The 12,981-nt window shown below is 40.8% G+C and overlaps 1 pseudogene; it reads right to left on the bottom strand.

The window, feature by feature from the left end:
• The window catches only part of LOC133563556 (pyruvate kinase PKM-like), a 33,446-nt pseudogene extending 23,475 nt beyond the window's left edge, over window positions 1-9,971 (bottom strand).
• Window positions 9,972-12,981: the final 3,010 nt, after the last annotated feature.

The raw sequence follows: 12,981 nt of genomic DNA, 5'->3' as shown, positions 1-12,981 counted from the left end.
TTTATAAACTGATTTTATTATAAACTGAATTTTTATACATTGAATTTGTATTCACTGAATTTTTATAAACTTTTTTACACAGATTTTTTTTCAACAATGAATATTTATAAACATTTTTTACACTGAATTTTTTTAACACTAAATTTTTATACATTTAATTTTTTTCAACACATTTTTTTAACACATTTTTTTATACGCTGAATTTGTATTCACTGAAATTTTATAAACTGATTTTATTATAAACTGAATTTGTATTCACTGAATTTTTATAAACTTTTTTACAACCCCGAAAGGGAATAAGCGGTAGAAGATGGATGGATATTTATAAACATATTTTTTACACTGAATTTTTTTAACACTGAATTTTTTGAACACAACATTTTTATCCATTGAATGACTCCAAAAAGAATAAGCGGTAGTCAATGGATGAATAGATGGGATGGAATTTTTTAACACAAACTTTTTATACACTGAATTTTTATTCCCTGAATTTTTTTTAACACTGAATTTTTTTAACTCTGAATTTTTATACACTGAGGTTGTATTCACTGAATTTTTATTCACTCAATTTTTCACACACTTTTTTTTAACACTGAAGTTTTATACAATGAATTTTTATTCACTAAATTTTTTTAACGCAACATTTTTATCCATTGAACAACTCCGAAGAGAAAAAGTGGATGAATGGATGTGATGGAATTTTTTAACACAAACTTTTTATCCACTGAATGTCTGTAAACTGAATTGAACTGTATTTTAAAACACAGCACTTTTAAACACATTTTGCTGACAAACTTGTATTTAGTTAAATTGTCAGCATATTATGATTTAAAATCATTCAGTTCACAAAATACAAATGCAAAAAATTCAGTGTGGAAATAAGCTATTATAGAAATTAATGAGCCTCTGTATTAACTTCACACAACTTAAGACATATTAAACAGTGTCTGTACAAAATAACACATTAACGATGCAGTCAAAAGTGATGGTTTTAACGACCACAAGGCATGCTGGGAAACTTTGCTCAGACTTGCCATCTTCATTAGATTTGTGTCCAACAGAGTTGGACAGCCTCGACCTACAGAGAACTGATCATACGAGAGTTCTGTAATGTGTACTTGAAAGTTATGTTGTTGACCTTTTATCGAGGATCAGGCCAAATATCAGTCCTGCGGCCAAGACAGCAAAAGGCAAAGACTGTGACCTTATTCCAAAAAGGTGAGAGGTCAACACATGTGCACATTTCTTGCCAAATCTTGAATGATCCCTCAAGTAGATGACATGACCGCCAAGGACAAGTCACCCATCTCTCACTACCTCGCTGCTCACTCACTACCATGACAAAGTAATGCAATCTGGGTGGTTTTCTACCCAACTGCTGGGTAACTAGTACACCAAAAGCTGGGTTGATTTAACCCAACTTGATGGGTTAGATATTCAACTTGTATGCTGGGTTATTTTAACTGCAATGCTGGGTTAATTCTACCAAATAACTTGGTTATTTTCAGGTTTTTTGGTAGTCCTGATGTCATCAGGATTTATGACTATGAACGGAAGTCAGTATTGCAACTTATAGTTTTTGTAAGATGCTGGGTTACTGGTTGGGACACAAAAACTACCTGACTGCTTAGATATAACTGCTTAGAAATAACCCATAAATATGACTCAACAGGCTCAACCCAGCATTTGGGTAGAAAATAATAACCCAGCATTTTTTAAGTGTGTAACTCTGATTTATGTTCATTTCCATGAGGAAGATTTTGCATAAATTAAATGGAGAAAGAGTTTTAAAGTTAAGAATAATGTTGCATTGATAGAATTGACATATAATATTAGCAAATATAATGATAACTAAGTGTTACTATTTACAAAATGTAGATTTATTTTTAGGTTTATGTCACATGTTAATGTCCATTAAGATGAAGTATTTGCTGAACAAGTACAACAAAACACAGAATTATTTCATTCTGAAACATGGTGAAACTTATTCCAAAATAAAACCTTAAACGGAGTTATTCTTGTCATATTACAACTTCATTCTGGTCATTTCATTTACAATATTGTGTCTTTAAATTATAACTTGATTTCTATAAACTAATCATATATATATATATATATATATATATATATATATATATATATATATATATATATATATATATATATATATATATATAAATTATGTAAATACCACTTTTTTTGCATAATACTTTACATTTGCCCTTATAAAATTACAGCATTGTTCCAGAAAGTTCTGTCTTTTCCCATGTTTTCATGAAATGACAAATGTGTCCCCGCCAAGTTGTATTCTTCTAACATTTATTTACGGTATACTGTAAGTAGATTTTTAAATTTCCTGGTGCATACTTCTGCCTTTCATGGGTTCAACTTTGGCCAGGTTTGCAGCAAGGAGGGCATTTAATGTTAAAAAAAAAAAAAAAAAAAAAGTAATAATATAAAAAGTTAATTTGCTATTTGTTGACCCCTTAAGAGGGAAAAGCCGAAAGTAAATAACACTAAATCAATCAATCAATCAATGTTTACTTATATAGCCCTAAATCACTAGTGTCTCAAAGGGCTGCACAAACCACTACGACATCCTCGGGCAAGGAAAACTCACACCCAGTGGGACATCGGTGACAATAATGACTATGAGAACGTGATACTGTGATACTGATGATACTGATGACTATGAATATGTTATATATCTTGTATTTTTATTTTTTATTTTTGCAGTGTGCCACAAATAAGACATATTTATAAGTGGAGTATATTTAAAATTCCAGGAGATAATACCAACAACAACTGCAGTATATATATATATATATATATATATATATATATATATATATATATATATATATGTATGTATGTATATATGTATATGTATATATGTATATTGTACATGGTAATTGGAATTTGCTATATATTGTATATATATATTATATGATATATACATAATATACTGTATATATACATATGTTATATTTTCTATTGCTACTATAGTACATTTTTTGTCTACTTTATACCTTTTGTGCATTATCCTTTCCATCCTTTGCAACGGAGCTACTGTGTGGAATCATTTCCCCGCGCGGTTGATTAAAGTTTGCTTGAGTGTAGTTACTAATAATTATTAGTATATTGATTCATTAACGTTCACTCACTTCATGTGTGCCATGTGAGAAATTCATCCTGGCAACGTTCATGCCGGCCTTGATCATTTCTTTGGCCATGTCCACCGAGCGCGAGGCAGGTCCTGCATAAGAACATCAAAGACACGCACTTGAAGTCTTTGAGGCTGAAATACTCCCAGAAGATGGGACTAATTGACTATTCTGACCGATAGTGCAGATGATGCCGGTGTTGCGGGCCACAGCGGGCTCGGAGTCGATGTCCAGCAGGCACATATGCTCCATGAAGGTGTCGGCCATGGCAGCATGTAGCTGCTGGGAGTGCATGATGGAGGAATCCTTGGACTTGGACATGACTGGACAAGCGCCTCGGGGACCGCCTTGGGGAGAGAGGTCAGGGGAAAAGACAAAAGATGTTATGGAGAACAATGAGCAGTACTGACATTCATTCAAGAAACTGGAGACATTTCCCACAGCCTGGACATCAATCAATCAATACTTATTTCTATAGCCCTAAATGACAAGTGTCTCAAAGGGCTGCACAAACCACAACAACATCCCATACGATTCACCTTTTTATGACACAAAGTCCAACTTCTATAGTAAGGACTTTGTTATATTAGTCTTTGGAAGACTGTCCGTGGACACTTTTGGTTGCTATGGTAACTTAGAAGCATCCCATATTAGGGAAATGTTACTTTCCCAACTCTTCTGCAACATGTGTTCCTTATGTGATGATTGTTCACTTTGAGGTCCTGAGATGTCAGCATATTTTTGTTTACACATAAAAGTTCTTGTGTTTGTGACTGCAACATTGAAATAATACAACATAGTCACAATATTAACATCAAGTATACACACTCTCTCTGTTGGCCCCCATTATAACTGCATTTTTAAACATACCTTCATCTGGTATATGACTCTGCTGTTTCCATGAAAACCAAATGAATTTCATTCTTGCCGATTGAAAAAAACAATAATATAAACAGTACAGGCCAAACATACATTCTCATTCAGTGTTTTCTTTAATTTCATGACTATTTACATTGTAGATTGTCACTGAAGGCATTAAACCTATGAAGTTTCTTCAAAATAGCCACCCGTTGCTCTGATACTGCTTTGCACACTCTTGGCATTCTCTCCATGAGCTTCAAGCACACCTGTGAAGTGAAACCTGTTCCAGGTAACTACGTCTTGAAGCTCATGGAGAGAATGCCAATATATGCCAAATATAATAAAATAACTTTATGTAGACAGAACTCAAGCATTATAATAAAAATAATAAAATAAAAACTCATATATATATATATATATATATATATATATATATATATATATATATACATAAAATGGCTTCACGGTAGTATAGGGGTTAGTGCGTCTGCCTCACAATACGAAGGTCCTGAGTAGTCCTGGGTTCAATCCCGGGCTCAAGATCTTTCTGTGTGGGGTTTGCATGTTCTCCCCGTGAATGCATGGGTTCTACTCCAGGTACTCCGGCTTCCTCCCACTTCCAAAGACATGCACCTGGGGATAGGCCCCTCCCACCTCCAAAGACATGCACCTGAGGATAGGCCCCTCCCACCTCCAAAGACATGCACCTGAGGATAGGCCCCTCCCACCTCCAAAGACATGCACCTGGGGATAGGCCCCTCCCACCTCCAAAGACATGCACCTGGGGATAGGCCCCTCCCACCTCCAAAGACATGCACCTGGGGATAGGCCCCTCCCACCTCCAAAGGCATGCACCTGGGGATAGGCCCCCCCACCTCCAAAGATATGCACCTGGGGATAGGCCCCTCCTACCTCCAAAGACATGCACCTGGGGATAGGCCCCTCCCACCTCCAAAGACATGCACCTGAGGATAGGCCCGTCCCACCTCCAAAGACATGCACCTGGGGATAGGCCCCTCCCACCTCCAAAGACAATCACCTGGGGATAGGCCCCTCCTACCTCCAAAGACATGCACCTGGGTATAGGCCCCTCCCACCTCCAAAGATATGCACCTGGGGATAGGCCCCTCCTACCTCCAAAGACATGCACCTGGGGATAGGCCCCTCTCACCTCCAAAGGCATGCACCTGGGGATAGGCCCCTCCCACCTCCACAGACATGCACCTGGGGATAGGTTGATTGGCAACACTAAATGGTCCCTAGTGTGTGAATGTTGTCTGTCTATCTGTGTTGGCCCTGCGATGAGAGGGCGACTTGTCCAGGGTGTACACCGCCTTCCGCCCAGTTGTAGCTGAGATAGGCCCCAGCGCCCCCCACAACCCCAAAGGAAATAAGTGATAGAAAATGGATGGATGGATATATATATATATATATATATATATATATATATATATATATATATATATATATATATATATATATATATGTGTGTGTAAAATAATGTTAGACAGAACTGAATTTGTTAAAATATTTTAAGCATCAAAATAAAAAACTAAAATTAAAAGTAAATAAATGTAAAAACAAAATAAATAAAAAATTAAAATTATATATATATATATATATATATATATATGTATATATATATATATATATCTACTTATTGCTGACTTATGAAACTTTTTATGAGTGGTCCCTTTTCGGATCCTAAGAGTGTACAGAATAGTCAATCTTAGACTCACACGATAACATATTAAGATTATTATCTCATTGTTTGCTGATTGTGGCAAAAGAAAGCTACTTGAAAGTCAATAATGTGCAAAAGAAGCAGGTGAAAAAGCTGTAATGAAGAACTGCCTGATGCATGCTGAGACAAAGTCTTCATGCCAGTTGAGTAAACAGCCTGTCCAAAAAGCAACGAGGGCAGCATGTGTTTCATTGCTGGCTGCAGTCGCCACATTCCTGCGGCCGTTAATGTGCAGATGAACAGAAGGTGAAGCTGAGGACAAAGGATTGTCATGGCGGGAACGCTGAGGATCTCCAAACGCCAAGAGTGTTTCTGGCTGACTTCACACGAAACACAAGGTGCACCGTGAACTGGCGAGTCGGTGCACCTTGAACTGGTGAGTCGGTGCACCTTGAACTGGTGAGTCGGTGCACCTTGAACTGGCGAGTCGGTGCACCTTAAACTGGCGAGTCGGTACACTGGGGAGTCGGTGCACCATGAACTGGCAAGTCGGTACACCAGGAACTGGCAAGTCGGTGCACCTTGAACTGGCGAGTCGGTGCACCTTGAACTGGCGAGTCGGTGTACCTTGAACTGGCGAGTCGGTGCACCATTAACTGGCGAGTCGGTACACCAGGAACTGCGGAATCGGTGCACCATGAACTGGCAAGTCGGTACACCAGGAACTGGCGAGTCGGTGCACCTTGAACTGGCAAGTCGGTGCAACTTGAACTGGCGAGTCGGTACACCAGGAACTGGCGAGTCGGTGCACCTTGAACTGGCGAGTCGGTACACCAGGAACTGGCGAGTCGGTGCACCTTGAAGTGGCGAGTTGGTACACCAGGAACTGGCGAGTCAGTGCACCTTGAACGGGCGAGTCGGTGCACCTTGAACTGGCGTGTGGGTACACCAGGAACTGGCGAGTCGGTGCACCATGAACTGGGGAGTCGGTATACCAGGAACTGGTGAGTCAATGCACCATGAACTGGCGAGTCGGTGCACCTTGAAGTGGCGAGTGGGTGCACCTTGAACTGGCGAGGGGGTACACCATGAACTGGCGAGTCCGTCCACCTTGAACTGGGGAGTTGGTGCACCATGAACTGGCGAGTCGGTGCACCATGAACTGGGGAGTCGGTACACCAGGAACTGGTGAGTCAATGCACCATGAACTGGCGAGTCGGTGCACCTTGAAGTGGCGAGTGGGTGCACCTTGAACTGGGGAGTTGGTGCACCATGAACTGGCGAGTCGGTGCACCTTGAACTGGGGAGTTGGTGCACCATGAACTGGCGAGTCGGTGCACCTTGAACCGGCGAGTCGGTACACCATTAACTGGCGAGTCGGTGCACCGTGAACTGGCGAGTCGGTGCACCTTGAACTGGTGAGTCGGTGCACCTTGAACTGGTGAGTCGGTGCACCTTGAACTGGCGAGTCGGTGCACCTTAAACTGGCGAGTCGGTACACTGGGGAGTCGGTGCACCATGAACTGGCAAGTCGGTACACCAGGAACTGGCAAGTCGGTGCACCTTGAACTGGCGAGTCGGTGCACCTTGAACTGGCGAGTCGGTGTACCTTGAACTGGCGAGTCGGTGCACCATTAACTGGCGAGTCGGTACACCAGGAACTGCGGAATCGGTGCACCATGAACTGGCAAGTCGGTACACCAGGAACTGGCGAGTCGGTGCACCTTGAACTGGCAAGTCGGTGCAACTTGAACTGGCGAGTCGGTACACCAGGAACTGGCGAGTCGGTGCACCTTGAACTGGCGAGTCGGTACACCAGGAACTGGCGAGTCGGTGCACCTTGAAGTGGCGAGTTGGTACACCAGGAACTGGCGAGTCAGTGCACCTTGAACGGGCGAGTCGGTGCACCTTGAACTGGCGTGTGGGTACACCAGGAACTGGCGAGTCGGTGCACCATGAACTGGGGAGTCGGTATACCAGGAACTGGTGAGTCAATGCACCATGAACTGGCGAGTCGGTGCACCTTGAAGTGGCGAGTGGGTGCACCTTGAACTGGCGAGGGGGTACACCATGAACTGGCGAGTCCGTCCACCTTGAACTGGGGAGTTGGTGCACCATGAACTGGCGAGTCGGTGCACCATGAACTGGGGAGTCGGTACACCAGGAACTGGTGAGTCAATGCACCATGAACTGGCGAGTCGGTGCACCTTGAAGTGGCGAGTGGGTGCACCTTGAACTGGGGAGTTGGTGCACCATGAACTGGCGAGTCGGTGCACCTTGAACTGGGGAGTTGGTGCACCATGAACTGGCGAGTCGGTGCACCTTGAACCGGCGAGTCGGTACACCATTAACTGGCGAGTCGGTGCACCTTGAACTGGGGAGTCGGTGCACCATGAACTGGGGAGTTGGTGCACCATGAACTGGCGAGTCGGTGCACCTTGAACCGGCGAGTCGGTACACCATTAACTGGCGAGTCGGTGCACCTTGAACTGGGGAGTCGGTGCACCATGAACTGGGGAGTTGGTGCACCATGAACAGGCGAGTCGGTGCACCTTGAACTGGCGAGTCGGTACACCTTGAACTGGCGAGTCGGTACACCATGAACTGGCGTGGAGTGGGTGCACCATGAAGTGGGGAGTGGGTTTATGGAAACACAAAGCGTGCTGGGACAGCATTCTCGCCCTTAGCAGCAGACCAAAATAACCACCTTAGAATATTTCTGGACATGAGCAAGATGCCATGACAGTGTATTTCTTATCATAGCACTCACTTGAAATGACGTAACCATGGAAACACCCTCCCAGAAAAGTCACTGTGCAGAAGTCCTGCTTAGCTTTGTTTTATCAACAATCATGAGAGATAATGTTCTCTGCAGGGCACATTTGAGTTTTGCATGACACGGCAATTTATTTCTGGAACATGTTACTCTGACAGATGAAATGTCCACTGCAGAGGACACTAGGGAAGTTATATATAGAATTCTCTTTATAGGATCCAAAGCTGAAGTATTAATTATGTGTGACGGCCCTTTTTTCTACACTTTTTGATGAAGTTGAAGTGGTCGTAATAGAGGAACTAACACAGAGTATAACTTAACTTAATATAATACAATCCATATTGATGCATTACTGCTTCTATCATGCTTTTCACGGCTTATTTTACTGTATTAAAATGGCTGTTGAGGAAAAAATAAGAATGCTAAAGTGTAGAACAGGGGTCCTATATATACTGTATATACAGTATATATGCACACATATATATCTATACACATACATATATATATATATACATATATTCATATAAATATTTTACATACATATATATAAATATGTATACAGTATATATATATATATATATATATCATTCGTTTAATGGCAGATTAGACAAACTGCCATTTCCTTACACTGAAAAAAAAAAAGTCATTGTCCACTGATGTTTAAAATTCTACACTCGGAGTCTATTTTACTTTTCCCCAACGATTTCATCATTTTTTTCCCTTTGTGCACTAATTGAGTAAAAGAGGGAGAACTTGCCGTGATGACGTCACCTTATTAATGGGAAAATGCATATTTTATATTTTGACAATATGAGACCCTGAGAGTAACAGAAAATGGGCAGGTTGAAAATATATATATAATTAAAGAAGTAAAAAAACAAAAAATATATACATATATATACATATGTATGTATATATATATGTATATGTATGTATATATATGTATATATATACATATGTATGTATATATATATATGTATATGTATGTATATATATGTATATGTATATATGTATATATATATATATATATATATGTGTGTATATGTATATATACATATATATATGTGTGTATATGTATATATACATATATATATTTTAGTACGGAATACCCGCAGGCTGGTTTATGGCAGCTGGCGGGCCGTGTCTGGTAAGAAGGTGTAGTTTGGGTGAAGAAGGTCAGTGTAATTGATGAAAGGGTTCATAAAATCAAGTATATTCGAACCACTTAATTTTTCAATTTATTGGAGAAACAATAGCAATTGGGTGATCATAAAAGAAAGCAAAATCCAAAAAAATCACATGCACGCGAATGCCAGATAGTACATAAATTGTTGTTGTAATGTAACTTAATGGCATTTAAAAGCAAATATGTGCACTCACCTTGAAAGTGAACTTTGCAGGGAGCAATCCAGCACTTGACCGCTTCACTGCCTGCAGCCCTTTTGTATGCTTGCCCGACCGGATCTACTTCCCAGTCACTACGAGAATATAGTGCGGCTTGTTCATGTGCTGGCTGTCATATCAATCCGCCGTCCCCCACCATACTAGCTCGCTGGCTGGCTAGCTAGTGTGGTGTTGAACTATTCTCACTTAATATACTCCTTTTTTTAACAAAAATAACGCCGTCGATGAAGTTTGTTTAACAACTTTAGCATACAGACAGTATGACAGTAGTTCGACATATCACCAGTTTGTCAGAGCCTTCAACAACAGCGACCTCTAGTGGCGGAGCAATGAAAGGCAAGAACATTCTCTCAGCTATATATCAATTTACTGGATAAAAACACTAAATTACTCTTTTTCCCGATGTTATATTAACCCATTATAAGATTGAGTGATGAAGCAACCAATTTTATCAAGGTTTGAGATGCTCACAGCATCACTGGTAACACCTTATGCTGAATTGTAGTTAGTTGTCTCTGGCAGATAGTCTGCTGTGCGGGGAGATGATCTCATTTCATCTATTTCACTTAACAATATTTCTTGCAAGCCAGTAATTATAGTCTGCAAATGATGTGTTGTTGTTGAGTGTCAGTGCTGTCTAGAGCTCGGCAGAGTAACCATGTATTACTCTTCCATATCAGTAGGTGGCAGCAGGTAGCTAATTGCTTAGTAGATGTCGAAAAGCTGGAGACAGGGTGCAGGTAAAAAGGTGTCTAATGCTTAAACCTAAAATAAACAAAAGGTGAGTGCCCCTAAGAAAAGGCATTGAAGCTTAGGGAAGGATATGCAGAATTAAAGTAAAACTAAACTGGCTACAAAGTAAACAAAAACAGAATGCTGGACAACAGCAAAGACTTACTGTGGAGCAAAGATGGCGTCCACAAAGTACATCCGTACATGTCATGACAACAATGTCCACACAAAGAAGGATAGCAACACCTGAAATAGTCTTGATTGCTAAAACAAAGTAGGTGCGGGGAATAGTGCTCAAAGGAAGATATGAAACTGCAACAGGAAAATACCAAGAAACACAGGAAAAGCCACCAAAATAGGAGCCCCTTTTGTTCCTGCAGTATTCCTTTTGTATCCTTGGTTCGAGCTGTGCGCTTTGCTTTCCTGGATTCCCGCTGGAATTGGACTGCCAATCTGGATCCTCGACCCCTGCTTGTACACGGACCTTAACGCCTCTCTCCAGCCTTCAGACCTCTGGTATGTTTTACGGACTTTCTCCAGCCTCGCCCCATTGGACTTCTTGACTTATTATTCAACACGCATGTACAACAAACCTCTGGTAACATTGACATTGTTTAATTCTTCACATAGTCCTGCTTCGCACACATCCAGTAGCATAAACACTCCACCGCTTCATCAAGCTCAAATAAACCTGTTGAGCTTTAGCTCTGTAGTGGTGTCGTCTCCTTCCCCTGTCGAATGTAACATATCCATCAATTTGTACGTACAAAAATCAAATAACCAAATGTATAGGTAATGATATAATGATTACACTTTTATATTTTTAACTTCACTGTTCCAAGCGGCCCTCTGAGGGCAGCCAGGACTGCGATGTGGCCTTCCATGAAAACAAGTTCGACACCCTTGTCTCAGGAGATTCATAGCTGAGATGTCAATATCAAAATATTGCTTTGAATCACTTTTTGGCAACCAATCTGCGGTCTCCTCCAAGGGTTCTCATTTTTCCCATTGGGTTGACTTTTTTCTTGCCCTGATGTGGACTCCGAGTCGATGAGGATGTTGTTGTGGTTTGTGAGACCCTTGAGGCATTTGTGATTAAGGGCTACATAAGTCAACTTTGAATGATTAATCCTAACATCTTGCAGACGGACTACAAAAACAGGTTGTAAAAGCGACTTTGGAGCAATATTTACGCAAAAATGATACCAAAGAATATCCAATACATATTGTATTATCCAGACCAGTGTTTTTCAGATTTTTTGAGGCAAGGCACATTTTTTTCATAAAAAAATACGGAGGCACACCGCCAGCAGAAAACGTTAAAAAATTAAACTCCACCAGGTCGTCAGGACTTACTTTGAGTTTGTTAGTGTTTTCCTGTGTGCAGTGCTTTAGTTCTTGTCTTGCGCAGTTATTTTGGTTGCCCTTCCTGTTTTGTTGGTGTTTTCCTGTAGCAGCTTCATGTCTTCCTTTTGAGCGCTATTCTTCCCACCTGCCTCTTGTTAGCAAGCAAGACTATTGAAATTGTTGCTATCCTTCTTTGTGTGGACTTTGTTGATTGTCATGTCATGTACAAATGTACTTTGTGTAAGCTTTTGCTGTTGTCCAGCATTTTGTTTCTGTTTACTTTGTAGCTGGTTCAGTTTTACTTTTGCTTTGCATAGCCATTGCCTTTTCCTTTCCCTTTTGTTCATTTTGGTTTAAGCATTACATACCTTTTTACCTGCACACTGCCTCCCGCTGTGGTCTGGGATCACAATAAACTATCCTCGTCTCACCCGACACACTCCCACTTTTACAAAGCAATCAACTACCAGCTGCCACCTACTGACTTGGAGTATTAGGTGGTTGCCCTGCCGAGTTCTACACAGCACTGACACTAAGCAACGGCACATTATTTGCAGATTATAATTATTGATTTGCAAAAAATATTTTATTGGACCAATTAAGTGAAGTTACGTAATTTCCCACGACACACCATACAACCGCGGCACAGTAGCTGAAAAACACTGATCTAGACCGTAGGGAAGTGTTTCAAATGTAGAATAATATCATCTCAGGGCCCCTTTAAGGAGCATATGGCCACCACCAAAAAGATGGCCAGACCAAACACTCTTTCTAGTTTAAGTGGATTACGCTGAGAAAAGCACTTAATTAGAAAGCACAGATGCATGAAGGCCTAAAAGTGTGTCACCTGACCAGACTATGAGCAGCAGGCGGCTGCTCACAGGGTTAACTACTGATTAAGGTCAAACTGGAGACACACACACACACACACACAGAAAGAAACAGCCCAAGTATTATGAATCAATTCATTGTCACCTGATAACAGATACATGTTGTTAGGAGTCTGCAGAATG

This window comes from Nerophis ophidion, linkage group LG12 (assembly GCF_033978795.1).
Source record: "Nerophis ophidion isolate RoL-2023_Sa linkage group LG12, RoL_Noph_v1.0, whole genome shotgun sequence".
Classification (NCBI taxonomy): Eukaryota; Metazoa; Chordata; class Actinopteri; order Syngnathiformes; family Syngnathidae; genus Nerophis; species Nerophis ophidion.
The sequence above is the reverse complement of the archived record's forward strand: the minus strand, read 5'-3'. Positions and strand labels throughout refer to the sequence as shown.